The sequence below is a fragment of the Oncorhynchus nerka genome, linkage group LG15 (assembly GCF_034236695.1).
Source record: "Oncorhynchus nerka isolate Pitt River linkage group LG15, Oner_Uvic_2.0, whole genome shotgun sequence".
Taxonomy (NCBI): domain Eukaryota; kingdom Metazoa; phylum Chordata; class Actinopteri; order Salmoniformes; family Salmonidae; genus Oncorhynchus; species Oncorhynchus nerka.
The window spans coordinates 97,469,672-97,483,418 of NC_088410.1; positions in this window are offsets into that span (position 1 = coordinate 97,469,672).

Sequence of the window (13,747 nt, forward strand, 5' to 3'; positions counted from 1 at the left end):
ACCTCATTCCCCATGCAGTTGTAACACCTCATTCCCCATGCAATTGTAACACCTCGTTCCCCATGCAGTTTAACACCTCATTCCCCATGCAGTTCTAACACCTCATTCCCCATGCAGTTTAACACCTCATTCCCCATGCAGTTGTAACACCTCATTCCCCATGCAGTTGTAACACCTCATTCCCCATGCAGTTGTAACACCTCATTCCCCATGCAGTTGTAACACCTCATTCCCCATGCAGTTGTAACACCTCATTCCCCATGCAGTTGTAACACCTCATTCCCCATGCAGTTTAACACCTCATTCCCCATGCAGTTGTAACACCTCATTCCCCATGCAGTTGTAACACCTCATTCCCCATGCAGTTTAACACCTCATTCCCCATGCAGTTCTAACACCTCATTCCCCATGCAGTTTAACACCTCATTCCCCATGCAGTTTAACACCTCATTCCCCGTGCAGTTGTAACGGTCGTCGTATGAAGAAGGTGAGGACCAAAGCGCAAGGTGGTAAGTGTTCATGTTATTTTTTAATTTAAACTGAACCCAAAATAAAATAACAAAGAGACTGAACGAAAACGAAACAGTCCTGTCAGGTGCAGAAACACAAAACAACTACCCACAAGACACAGGTGGGAAAAGGCTACCTAGGTATGGTTCCCAATCAGAGACAACGATAGCCTCTGAGAACCACACCCGGCCAAACACACAGAAATAGAACACATAGAACACAAAAACATAGAATGCCCATCCCAACTAATGCCCTGACCAAACCAAAATAGAGACATAAAAAGGATCTCTGAGGTCAGGGCGTGACAGCAGTGCGCTACTTTTGTCCATAGCCCTATGAGCACTATATGGAGAATAGGGTGCTATTTAGGAACACAGGACAGGCAAGTTATCCAGGACAGTCAAGCTATCCAGGACAGGATATCCAGGTCAAGATAGGGCAGTCAAGTTATTCAGGACAGTCAAGTTATCCAGGACAGTCTAGTTATCCAGGACAGTCAAGTTATCCAGGACAGTCAAGTTATCCAGGACAGTCAAGTTATCCAGGTCACTTCTCTACTTCTCTAGCAGATCAAATAGGGAAACTCCTCACTCAGAGAGGAGGACTGTAGTTAGACTAGTTTACTCCAGCAGCTCTCCATTTAGACTAGTTACTCCAGCAGCTCTCCATTTAGACTAGTTACTCCAGCAGCTCTCCATTTAGACTAGTTACTCCAGCAGCTCTCCAGTTAGACTAGTTACTCCAGCAGCTCTCCAGTTAGACTAGTTACTCCAACAGCTCTCCAGTTAGACTAGTTACTCCAGCAGCTCTCCAGTTAGACTAGTTACTCCAGCAGCTCTCCAGTTAGACTAGTTACTCCAGCAGCTCTCCAGTTAGACTAGTTTACTCCAGCAGCTCTCCATTTAGACTAGTTTACTCCAGCAGCTCTCCAGTTAGACTAGTTTACTCCAGCAGCTCTCCAGTTAGACTAGTTACTCCAGCAGCTCTCCATTTAGACTAGTTACTCCAGCAGCTCTCCATTTAGACTAGTTACTCCAGCAGCTATCCAGTTAGACTAGTTACTCCAGCAGCTCTCCAGTTAGACTAGTTACCTCAGCAGCTCTCCATTTAGACGAGTTACTCCAGCAGCTCTCCATTTAGACTAGTTACTCCAGCAGCTCTCCAGTTAGACGAGTTACCCCAGCAGCTCTCCATTTAGACTAGTTACTCCAGCAGCTCTCCAGTTAGACGAGTTACTCCAGCAGCTCTCCATTTAGACTAGTTACTCCAGCAGCTCTCCAATTAGACGAGTTACTCCAGCAGCTCTCCATTTAGACTAGTTACTCCAGCAGCTCTCCATTTAGACTAGTTAATCCAGCAGCTCTCCATTTAGACTAGTTACTCCAGCAGCTCTCCATTTAGACTAGTTACTCCAGCAGCTCTCCAGTTAGACTAGTTACTCCAGCAGCTCTCCAGTTAGACTAGTTACTCCAGCAGCTCTCCAGTTAGACTAGTTACTCCAGCAGCTCTCCAGTTAGACTAGTTACTCCAGCAGCTCTCCAGTTAGACTAGTTTACTCCAGCAGCTCTCCATTTAGACTAGTTTACTCCAGCAGCTCCACAGTTAGTTGCTACAGGCTTCGTATCATTTGCATTCCAAACTGGTGATTAAACTTCTCTCAGAGAGCCCAAGAGGCATCAATATTTGAGATTGTGTGCCGAAGCCCATATCACTGTGTGTATCTCTCAGCTCAGAGCAGCACCTCTCCTTGTCTGTGTTCTTATGATCCTAACCTCTTTGATGGCACTCCAGCTGGCTCCAGTCTTAAATCTGCGTCCCAAATAGCACCCTCTCCAGTTAGACATACATAGTGCACTACTTCTGACCAGGGCCCTATATATGGAATAGGGTGCCATTTTGGGACACAGATTTAGTCCTTTGGTGTGTGAGTGTGACACCATAGGGGGCAATGGCTGGCAGTGACACGTTTCTCAAATCTCACTCCACTTTAAATATGAAGGTCTGATCACTGTGGGTCTCTAAGGTGCGCGATGATAGTAACGTGAGAAACGTGGTTGGGAACGTTCCTGCTTCCTCTAGTTGTAAATAACAAAGCAATGATATCAGATACAGATGTAAGAATATAAGAACAGAGATATCGGATATTAAAAAAAAAGGTGTAAGAAATGAGTTTGTGTTGGCCCCCCAAAGATGACACGTTATTATCGTAACTACAACAAACTTACTAAAGTCCCTGACTTCCTGTCCTGAGTTAAAAAAAAACACACTTCCTGCTCTTTAACGCAGTGGGACCCATCTCCTGTTCTTCTGACGTGTCTTCACTGTTCTGATTGGTCTGTTAAACACAAACAGTCCTCAGTTCTTCACTGTCCTGATTAGTCTGTTAAACACAAACAGTCCTCAGTTCTTCACTGTTCTGATTAGTCTGTTAAACACAAACAGTCCTCAGTTCTTCACTGTCCTGATTAGTCTGTTAAACACAAACAGTCCTCAGTTCTTCACTGTCCTGATTAGTCTGTTAAACACAAACAGTCCTCAGTTCTTCACTGTCCTGATTAGTCTGTTAAACACAAACAGTCCTCAGTTCTTCACTGTTCTGATTAGTCTGTTAAACACAAACAGTCCTCAGTTCTTCACTGTTCTGATTAGTCTGTTAAACACAAACAATCCTCAGTTCTTCACTGTTCTGATTAGTCTGTTAAACACAAACAGTCCTCAGTTCTTCACTGTAGTGATTAGTCTGTTAAACACAAACAGTCCTCAGTTCTTCACTGTAGTGATTAGTCTGTTAAACACAAACAGTCCTCAGTTCTTCACTGTCCTGATTAGTCTGTTAAATACAAACAGTCCTCAGTTCTTCACTGTAGTGATTAGTCTGTTAAACACAAACAGTCCTCAGTTCTTCACTGTAGTGATTAGTCTCTGTTAAACACAAACAGTCCTCAGTTCTTCACTGTCCTCATTAGTCTGTTAAACACAAACAGTCCTCAGTCCTTCACTGTCCTCATTAGTCTGTTAAACACAAACAGTCCTCAGTTCTTCACTGTCCTGATTAGTCTGTTAAACACAAACAGTCCTCAGTTCTTCACTGTCCTGATTAGTCTGTTAAACACAAACAGTCCTCAGTTCTTCACTGTCCTGATTAGTCTGTTAAACACAAACAGTCCTCAGTTCTTCACTGTAGTGATTAGTCTGTTAAACACAAACAGTCCTCAGTTCTTCACTGTCCTGATTAGTCTGTTAAACACAAACAGTCCTCAGTTCTTCACTGTCCTGATTAGTCTGTTAAACACAAACAGTCCTCAGTTCTTCACTGTAGTGATTAGTCTGTTAAACACAAACAGTCCTCAGTTCTTCACTGTCCTGATTAGTCTGTTAAACACAAACAGTCCTCAGTTCTTCACTGTAGTGATTAGTCTCTGTTAAACACAAACAGTCCTCAGTTCTTCACTGTCCTCATTAGTCTGTTAAACACAAACAGTCCTCAGTTCTTCACTGTCCTCATTAGTCTGTTAAACACAAACAGTCCTCAGTTCTTCACTGTCCTGATTAGTCTGTTAAACACAAACAGTCCTCAGTTCTTCACTGTCCTGATTAGTCTGTTAAACACAAACAGTCCTCAGTTCTTCACTGTTCTGATTAGTCTGTTAAACACAAACAGTCCTCAGTTCTTCACTGTAGTGATTAGTCTGTTAAACACAAACAGTCCTCAGTTCTTCACTGTAGTGATTAGTCTGTTAAACACAAACAGTCCTCAGTTCTTCACTGTCCTGATTAGTCTGTTAAATACAAACAGTCCTCAGTTCTTCACTGTAGTGATTAGTCTGTTAAACACAAACAGTCCTCAGTTCTTCACTGTAGTGATTAGTCTCTGTTAAACACAAACAGTCCTCAGTTCTTCACTGTCCTCATTAGTCTGTTAAACACAAACAGTCCTCAGTCCTTCACTGTCCTCATTAGTCTGTTAAACACAAACAGTCCTCAGTTCTTCACTGTCCTGATTAGTCTGTTAAACACAAACAGTCCTCAGTTCTTCACTGTCCTGATTAGTCTGTTAAACACAAACAGTCCTCAGTTCTTCACTGTCCTGATTAGTCTGTTAAACACAAACAGTCCTCAGTTCTTCACTGTAGTGATTAGTCTGTTAAACACAAACAGTCCTCAGTTCTTCACTGTCCTGATTAGTCTGTTAAACACAAACAGTCCTCAGTTCTTCACTGTCCTGATTAGTCTGTTAAACACAAACAGTCCTCAGTTCTTCACTGTAGTGATTAGTCTGTTAAACACAAACAGTCCTCAGTTCTTCACTGTCCTGATTAGTCTGTTAAACACAAACAGTCCTCAGTTCTTCACTGTAGTGATTAGTCTCTGTTAAACACAAACAGTCCTCAGTTCTTCACTGTCCTCATTAGTCTGTTAAACACAAACAGTCCTCAGTTCTTCACTGTCCTCATTAGTCTGTTAAACACAAACAGTCCTCAGTTCTTCACTGTCCTGATTAGTCTGTTAAACACAAACAGTCCTCAGTTCTTCTGGGTTCTAAAGTTCTGCAGGATATATAGATATATTTTTATAAATTTCATGAGCACCTGTCCTGTACACACACACCATTTTTTAAATTTTTTATTCAACCTTTATTTAACTAACAAATTCTTATTTACAATGACGGCCTAACCAGACCAAACCCGGACGACGCTGGGACAATTGTGCGCCGCCCTATGGGACTCCCAATCACGGCCGGGATGTGATTCAGCCTGGATTCGAACCGGGGACTGTATTTTCGACCTCTTGCACTGAGATGACTGTACATAGGACAGCGATCACTTTCAAAACTTTACAATAACTTACAAGCCTAACTATCAACGTTTCAACTGAAGTGATGCTGACCTGACATTTAACAGTACGATATGAATGGTCATGTATTGTGATACTCATTCAAGAAACGTTAATGTCGTACTCTACAAGTAACAGTCTGAACGATGAAGTCACTGTCGTCCATTGACCCAGGCCTTCCGTTCCATTGTCCAAACTAGCATACCACTTAGATCGCATTTATTTTATTTTTTTAAGTAATTTGCTAGTGGAGTTGTCTCTGGATGAAAAGGGGACTCCTACTGTGGCACAAGAGTCGATAGCGACAAGATATATGAGCTTGTGTTAGTAGTTAACTGTGTTCTCTGCCCTTCCCTGGCTGAAATCAATACTGTGATCTACAAGAGTTCTCACGTCGATATGATTCATATGGTGTTGGAAGGCCCTTTGTGTGTGTGTGTGTGTGTGTGTGTGTGTGTGTGTGTGTGTGTGTGCTTTTTTAGTTTTACTATCCTTGTGGGGACCAGAAGGCATTTCACAGGTCCCCACAAGAAAAAAGTATATTTTAAGCTTTAGGTTCACGGTTAGAAGTTTGGGGTTAAGGTTAGGTTAGGGAAAATGGGGTTTTGAATGGGAATCGGTTGTTTGGTCCCCGCAAGGTTTGTAAAACACACTAACTTACCCAGTCACATCTAACATAACTGGTTCATCTTCCAGACATGACACAGTAATGATCTCTGTTATACAGATCGACACAGTAATGATCTCTGTTATACAGATCGACACAGTAATGATCTCTGTTATACAGATCGACACAGTAATGATCTCTGTTATACAGATCGACACAGTAATGATCTCTGTTATACAGATCGACACAGTAATGATCTCTGTTATACAGATCGACACAGTAATGATCTCTGTTATACAGATCGACACAGTAATGATCTCTGTTATACAGATCGACACAGTAATGATCTCTGTTATACAGATCGACACAGTAATGATCTCTGTTATACAGATCGACACAGTAATGATCTCTGTTATACAGATCGACACAGTAATGATCTCTGTTATACAGATCGACACAGTAATGATCTCTGTTATACAGATCGACACTGGAATGATCTCTGTTATACAGATTGTACCACTGCATTTCCAATGTAGCCAATAGTGTCTATGGTCAAATATTATAACTTGTCATCTTCAGGGCCAACAACAACTAATTTCTTGTTCTTTTTATCAGATATCTAAATTACATTGATATTGATTTATTTTTATGGGTTTACCGCTCGCAAGAAAAGCATTATCACTGTACTTGCGCACGTGAAACAAATTGAAACGGCCTCTCTGAAGTGCCTCTTCTTTGGTAGCCAACTCAGCCATTAATCGGTAAGTCTCTACTTTATACTGTATCTGCTGGATTTGTGTTCTGTGAGTTTCTGCCTGTGCTAGATTAGTTAGTGTTGTTCTCTGGTCTACTACTTAGCTACAGTATGTCGACTGTGGTGGCCGGTTAGCTAGGCCAGTTAGCTAGACTAGCTAGGATAGTTAGCAGGCTAAAATTACACACTTTAGCTGGCTAAGAACTGCATATACTGGTAACATGATTTGATAACTGGTTTGATGGCGTTATGTATTTCCAAAATGAAAATTTTGATGTTTCTGTGTCCAGTATGAAGGAAGTTAGATTTAGAGTTGTGATTTTATTAGGATCCCTATAAGCCGACGCCAAACAGCGACAGCAAGTCTTACTGGGGTCAGACACATAACCAAAAAGACATTAGGCAAAATACTTCACATACATTTAAAAACATTAACATGTAGTGTGTGTGCATCTATCAGTTACACATCCAGTGGGGCAATAAAGTATTTAGTCAGCCACCAATTGTGCAAGTTCTCCTACTTAAAAAGATGAGAGGCCTGTAATTTTCATCATAGGTACACTTCAACTATGACAGACAAAATGAGGAAAAAAAATCCAGAAAATCACATTGTAGGATTTTTAATGAATTTATTTGCAAATTATGGTGGAAAATAAGTATTTGGTCACCTACAAACAAGCAAGATTTCTGGCTCTCACAGACCTGTAACAACTTCTTTAAGAGGCTCCTCTGTCCTCCACTCGTTACCTGTATTAATAGCACCTGTTTGAACTTGTTATCAGTATAAAAGACACCTGTCCACAACCTCAAACAGTCACACTCCAAACTCCACTATGGCCAAGACCAAAGCTGTCAAAGCTGACCAGAGCTGTCAAAGGACACCAGAAACTAAATTGTAGACCTGCACCAGGCTGGGAAGACTGAATCTGCAATAGGTAAGCAGCTTGGTTTGAAGAAATCAACTGTGGGAGCAATTATTAGGAAATGGAAGACATACAAGACCACTGATAATCTCCCTCGATCTGGGGCTCCTACGCAAGATCTCACCCCGTGAGGTCAAAATGATCACAAGAACAGTCAGCAAAAATCCCAGAACCACACGGGGGGACCTAGTGAATGACCTGCAGAGAGCTGGGACCAAAGTAACAAAGCCTACCATCAGTAACACACTATGCCGCCAGGGACTCAAATCCTGTAGTGCCAGACGTGTCCCCCTGCTTAAGCCAGTACATGTCCAGGCCCGTCTGAAGTTTGCTAGAGAGCATTTGGATGATCCAGAAGAAGATTGGGAGAATGTCATATGGTCAGAAGAAACCAAAATATAACTTTTTGGTAAAAACTCAACTCGTCGTGTTTGGGAGGACAAAGAATGCTGAGTTGCATCCAATGAACACCATACCTACTGTGAGGCATGGGGGTGGATACATCATGCTTTGGGGCTGTTTTCCTGCAAAGGGACCAGGATGACTGATCCGTGTAAAGGAAAGAATGAATGGGGCCATGTATCGTGAGATTTTGAGTGAAAACCTCCTTCCATCAGCAAGGGCGTGGAGATGAAATGTGGCTGGGTCTTTCAGCATGACAATGATCCCAAACACACCGCCCGGGCAACGAAGGAGTGGCTTCGTAAGAAGCATTTCAAGGTCCTGGAGTGGCCTAGCCAGTCTCCAGATCTCAACCCCATAGAAAATCTTTGGAGGGAGTTGAAAGTCCGTGTTGCCCAGCAACAGCCCCAAAACATCACTGCTCTAGAGGACATCTGCATGGAGGAATGGGCCAAAATACCAGCAACAGATATCTGACACAGTCACTGTTGTATTACCAATGGCAGTTAGGATGGGTGATATCTGACACACAAACAAGTACTATGTTGGAGATTGAACAGGTCAGATTAAACCTAGCCAATTATGGTCTCCCCGTCAAATGACTAGGCTGTCGTCAGGCAAAAAAAACTATTTCCAGTCCATCTGTAGAAGTAGGCAGAGGTTGAGGCACAGTTCATTAGTGACACATGGAATGAAAAGCATGTTGATATTAGTGTATTATTAAGTAAATCACCTCATTGTGGGATGTGTTGAGTGCCAGGTCTCTGAACCTCACATCTGTGAACACATACAGGCACTGTTACCGATGGCAGTTCGGTGATATGACACACAAACGTGATAGGTGATATGACACACAAACATGATAGGTGATATGACACACAAACGTGATAGGTGATATGACACACAAACATGATAGGTGATATGACACAAACGTGATAGGTGATATGACACAAACATGATAGGTGATATGACACACAAACGTGATAGGTGATATGACACACAAACGTGATATGTGATGACACACAAACGTGATATGTGATGACACACAAACGTGATATGAGATGACACACAAACGTGATAGGACACACAAACGTGATATGACACACAAACGTGATAGGACACACAAACGTGATAGGACACACAAACGTGATAGGACACACAAACGTGATAGGACACACAAACGTGATATGACACACAAACTATAGTTTGTTAACAAAAAATTTGTGGAGTGGTTGAAAAACGAGTTTTAATGACTCCAACCTAAGTGTATGTTAACTAGTTTTAATGACTCCAACCTAAGTGTATGTAAACCAGTTTTAATGACTCCAACCTAAGTGTATGTAAACTTCCGACTTCAACTGTACTATGTCGAAGTTTGAATAGGTCAGACTAAACCTACCTAACTTTATTCTCTCCATTGACGACCGTTGATGAGCAGGCAACAGGCAGACCAGCACCCCACTAATGGGCATAGCAGCGTAGATCAACTCCTGGCATCTCAAAGATACCAGTCAGTCACAGACAAACACACACAGAGCACCGATTACATTATCAATAGTGGTTATGATTAGCCTGGTGGAACCTGCCTGATCGCTTCATGTCCAGGGCATAACTTAGCCTGGTGGAACCTGCCTGATCGCTTCATGTCCAGGGCATAACTTAGCCTGGTGGAACCTGCCTGATCGCTTTATGTCCAGGGCATAACTTAGCCTGGTGGAACCTGCCTGATCGCTTCATGTCCAGGGCATAACTTAGCCTGGTGGAACCAACCTGACCACTGCGTTCATCTTTCTATTTCACTTCAGATATCGAGATACATGCCCTGGACATGAAGCGATCAGGCAGGTTCTACCAGGCTAAGTTATGTCCTGGACATGAAGCGATCAGGCAGGTTCCACCAGGTTAAGTTATGCCCTGGACATGAAGCGATCAGGCAGGTTCCACCAGGCTAAGTTACGCCCTGGACATGAAGCGATCAGGCAGGTTCCACCAGGCTAAGTTACGCCCTGGACATGAAGCGATCAGGCAGGTTCCACCAGGCTAAGTTATGCCCTGGACATGAAGCGATCAGGCAGGTTCCACCAGGCTAAGTTATGCCCTGGACATGAAGCGATCAGGCAGGTTCCACCAGGCTAAGTTATGCCCTGGACATGAAGCGATCAGGCAGGTTCCACCAGGCTAAGTTATGCCCTGGACATGAAGCGATCAGGCAGGTTCCACCAGGCTAAGTTATGCCCTGGACATGAAGCGATCAGGCAGGTTCCACCAGGCTAAGTTATGCCCTGGACATGAAGCGATCAGGCAGGTTCCACCAGGCTAAGTTATGCCCTGGACATGAAGCGATCAGGCAGGTTCCACCAGGCTAAGTTATGCCATGGACATGAAGCGATCAGGCAGGTTCCACCAGGCTAAGTTATGCCCTGGACATGAAGCGATCAGGCAGGTTCCACCAGGCTAAGTTATGCCCTGGACATGAAGAGATCAGGCAGGTTCCACCAGGCTAAGTTAAGCCCTGGACATGATATGTATCTAAGAATTAGAAAATAAGCAACAAATATTGTCCGTATTGCATAAATCGTTTCACAATTGGGTTATTATAATGTATCAAAGTTATGAAGTGGTTACCTTCCGTATTTGTATAAATGACGAGCCTGTTGAAGCTGTTGACGCTGACAGGGGAAAGGTTCTGGCCGGATACTGGCCAACATGTGACTGACTGTTTACAGAGACGTCATGTGACTGACTGTTCCATTCATAGGAATGTTCACAGTGAGGTCATGTGACTGTCTGTTCCATTCATAGGAATGTTCACAGTGAGGTTATGTGACTGACTGTTCCATTCATAGGAAGGTTCACAGTGAGGTCATGTCTGTCTGTTCCATTCATAGGAATGTTCACAGTGAGGTCATGTGACTGACTGTTCCATTCATAGGAATGTTCACAGTGAGGTCATGTGACTGACTGTTCCATTCATAGGAATGTTCACAGTGAGGTCATGTGACTGACTGTTCCATTCATAGGAATGTTCACAGTGAGGTCATGTGACTGACTGTTCCATTCATAGGAATGTTCACAGTGAGGTCATGTGACTGACTGTTCCATTCATAGGAATGTTCACAGTGAGGTCATGTGACTGACTGTTCCATTCATAGGAATGTTCATAGTGAGGTCATGTGACTGACTGTTCCATTCATAGGAATGTTCACAGTGAGGTCATGTGACTGACTGTTCCATTCATAGGAATGTTCACAGTGAGGTCATGTGACTGACTGTTCCATTCATATGAATGTTCACAGTGAGGTCATGTGACTGTCTATTCCATTCATAGGAATGTTCACAGTGAGGTCATGTGACTGTCTATTCCATTCATAGGAATGTTCACAGTGAGGTCATGTGACTGACTGTTCCATTCATAGGAATGTTCACAGTGAGGTCATGTGACTGACTGATCCATTCATATGAATGTTCACAGTGAGGTCATGTGACTGACTGTTCCATTCATAGGAATGTTCACAGTGAGGTCATGTGACTGACTGTTCCATTCATAGGAATGTTCACAGTGAGGTCATGTGACTGACTGTTCCATTCATAGGAATGTTCACAGTGAGGTCATGTGACTGACTGTTCCATTCATAGGAATGTTCACAGTGAGGTCATGTGACTGACTGATCCATTCATATGAATGTTCACAGTGAGGTCATGTGACTGACTGATCCATTCATAGGAATGTTCACAGTGAGATCATGTGACTGACTGATCCATTCATAGTGAGGTCATGTGACTGACTGATCCATTCATAGGAATGTTCACAGTGAGGTCATGTGACTGACTGTTCAAATCAAATCAAATTTTATTTGTCACATACACATGGTTAGCAGATGTTAATGCGAGTGTAGCGAAATGCTTGTGCTTCTAGTTCCGACAATGCAGTGATAACCAACAAGTAATCTAACTAACAATTCCAAAACTACTGTCTTATACACAATGTAAGGGGATAAAGAATATGTACATAAGGATATATGAATGAGTGATGGTACAGAGCAGCATACAGTAGATGGTATCGAGTACAGTATATACATATGAAATGAGTATGAAGACAAAGTAAACAAAGTGGCATAGTTAAAGTGGCTAGTGATACATGTATTACATAAGGATGCAGTCGATGATGTAGAGTACAGTATATACGTATGCATATGAGATGAATAATGTAGGGTAAGTAACATTATATAAGGTAGCATTGTTTAAAGTGGCTAGTGATATATTTACATCATTTCCCATCAATTCCCATTATTAAAGTGGCTGGAGTTGGGTCAGTGTCAATGACAGTGTGTTGGCAGCAGCCACTCAATGTTAGTGGTGGCTGTTTAACAGTCTGATGGCCTTGAGATAGAAGCTGTTTTTCAGTCTCTCGGTCCCAGCTTTGATGTACCTGTACTGACCTCGCCTTCTGGATGATAGCGGGGTGAACAGGCAGTGGTTCGGGTGGTTGATGTCCTTGATGATCTTTATGGCCTTCCTGTAACATCGGGTGGTGTAGGTGTCCTGGAGGGCAGGTAGTTTGCCCCCGGTGATGCGTTGTGCAGACCTCACTACCCTCTGGAGAGCCTTACGGTTGAGGGCGGAGCAGTTGCCGTACCAGGCGGTGATATAGCCCGCCAGGATGCTCTCGATTGTGCATCTGTAGAAGTTTGTGAGTGCTTTTGGTGACAAGCCGAATTTCTTCAGCCTCCTGAGGTTGAAGAGGTGCTGCTGCGCCTTCTTCACGACGCTGTCAGTGTGAGTGGACCAATTCAGTTTGTCTGTGATGTGTATGCCGAGGAACTTAAAACTTGCTACCCTCTCCACTACTGTTCCATCGATGTGGATAGGGGGGTGTTCCCTCTGCTGTTTCCTGAAGTCCACAATAATCTCCTTAGTTTTGTTGACGTTGAGTGTGAGGTTATTTTCCTGACACCACACTCCGAGGGCCCTCACCTCCTCCCTGTAGGCCGTCTCGTCGTTGTTGGTAATCAAGCCTAACACTGTTGTGTCGTCCGCAAACTTGATGATTGAGTTGGAGGCGTGCGTGGCCACGCAGTCGTGGGTGAACAGGGAGTACAGGAGAGGGCTCAGAACGCACCCTTGTGGGGCCCCCGTGTTGAGGATCAGCGGGGAGGAGATGTTGTTGCCTACCCTCACCACCTGGGGGCGGCCCGTCAGGAAGTCCAGTACCCAGTTGCACAGGGCGGGGTCGAGACCCAGGGTCTCGAGCTTGATGACGAGCTTGGAGGGTACTATGGTGTTGAATGCCGAGCTGTAGTCGATGAACAGCATTCTCACATAGGTATTCCTCTTGTCCAGGTGGGTTAGGGCAGTGTACAGTGTGGTTGAGATTGCATCGTCTGTGGACCTATTTGGGCGGTAAGCAAATTGGAGTGGGTCTAGGGTGTCAGGTAGGGTGGAGGTGATATGGTCCTTGACTAGTCTCTCAAAGCACTTCATGATGACGGAAGTGAGTGCTACGGGGCGGTAGTCGTTTAGCTCAGTTACCTTAGCTTTCTTGGGAACAGGAACAATGGTGGCCCTCTTGAAGCATGTGGGAACAGCAGACTGGTATAGGGATTGATTGAATATGTCCGTAAACACACCGGCCAGCTGGTCTGAGAATTCTCTTGGAAGATAATGCGGTCTACATTTGATTGTGAGGAATTCTAAATCAGGTGAACAGAAGGATTTGAG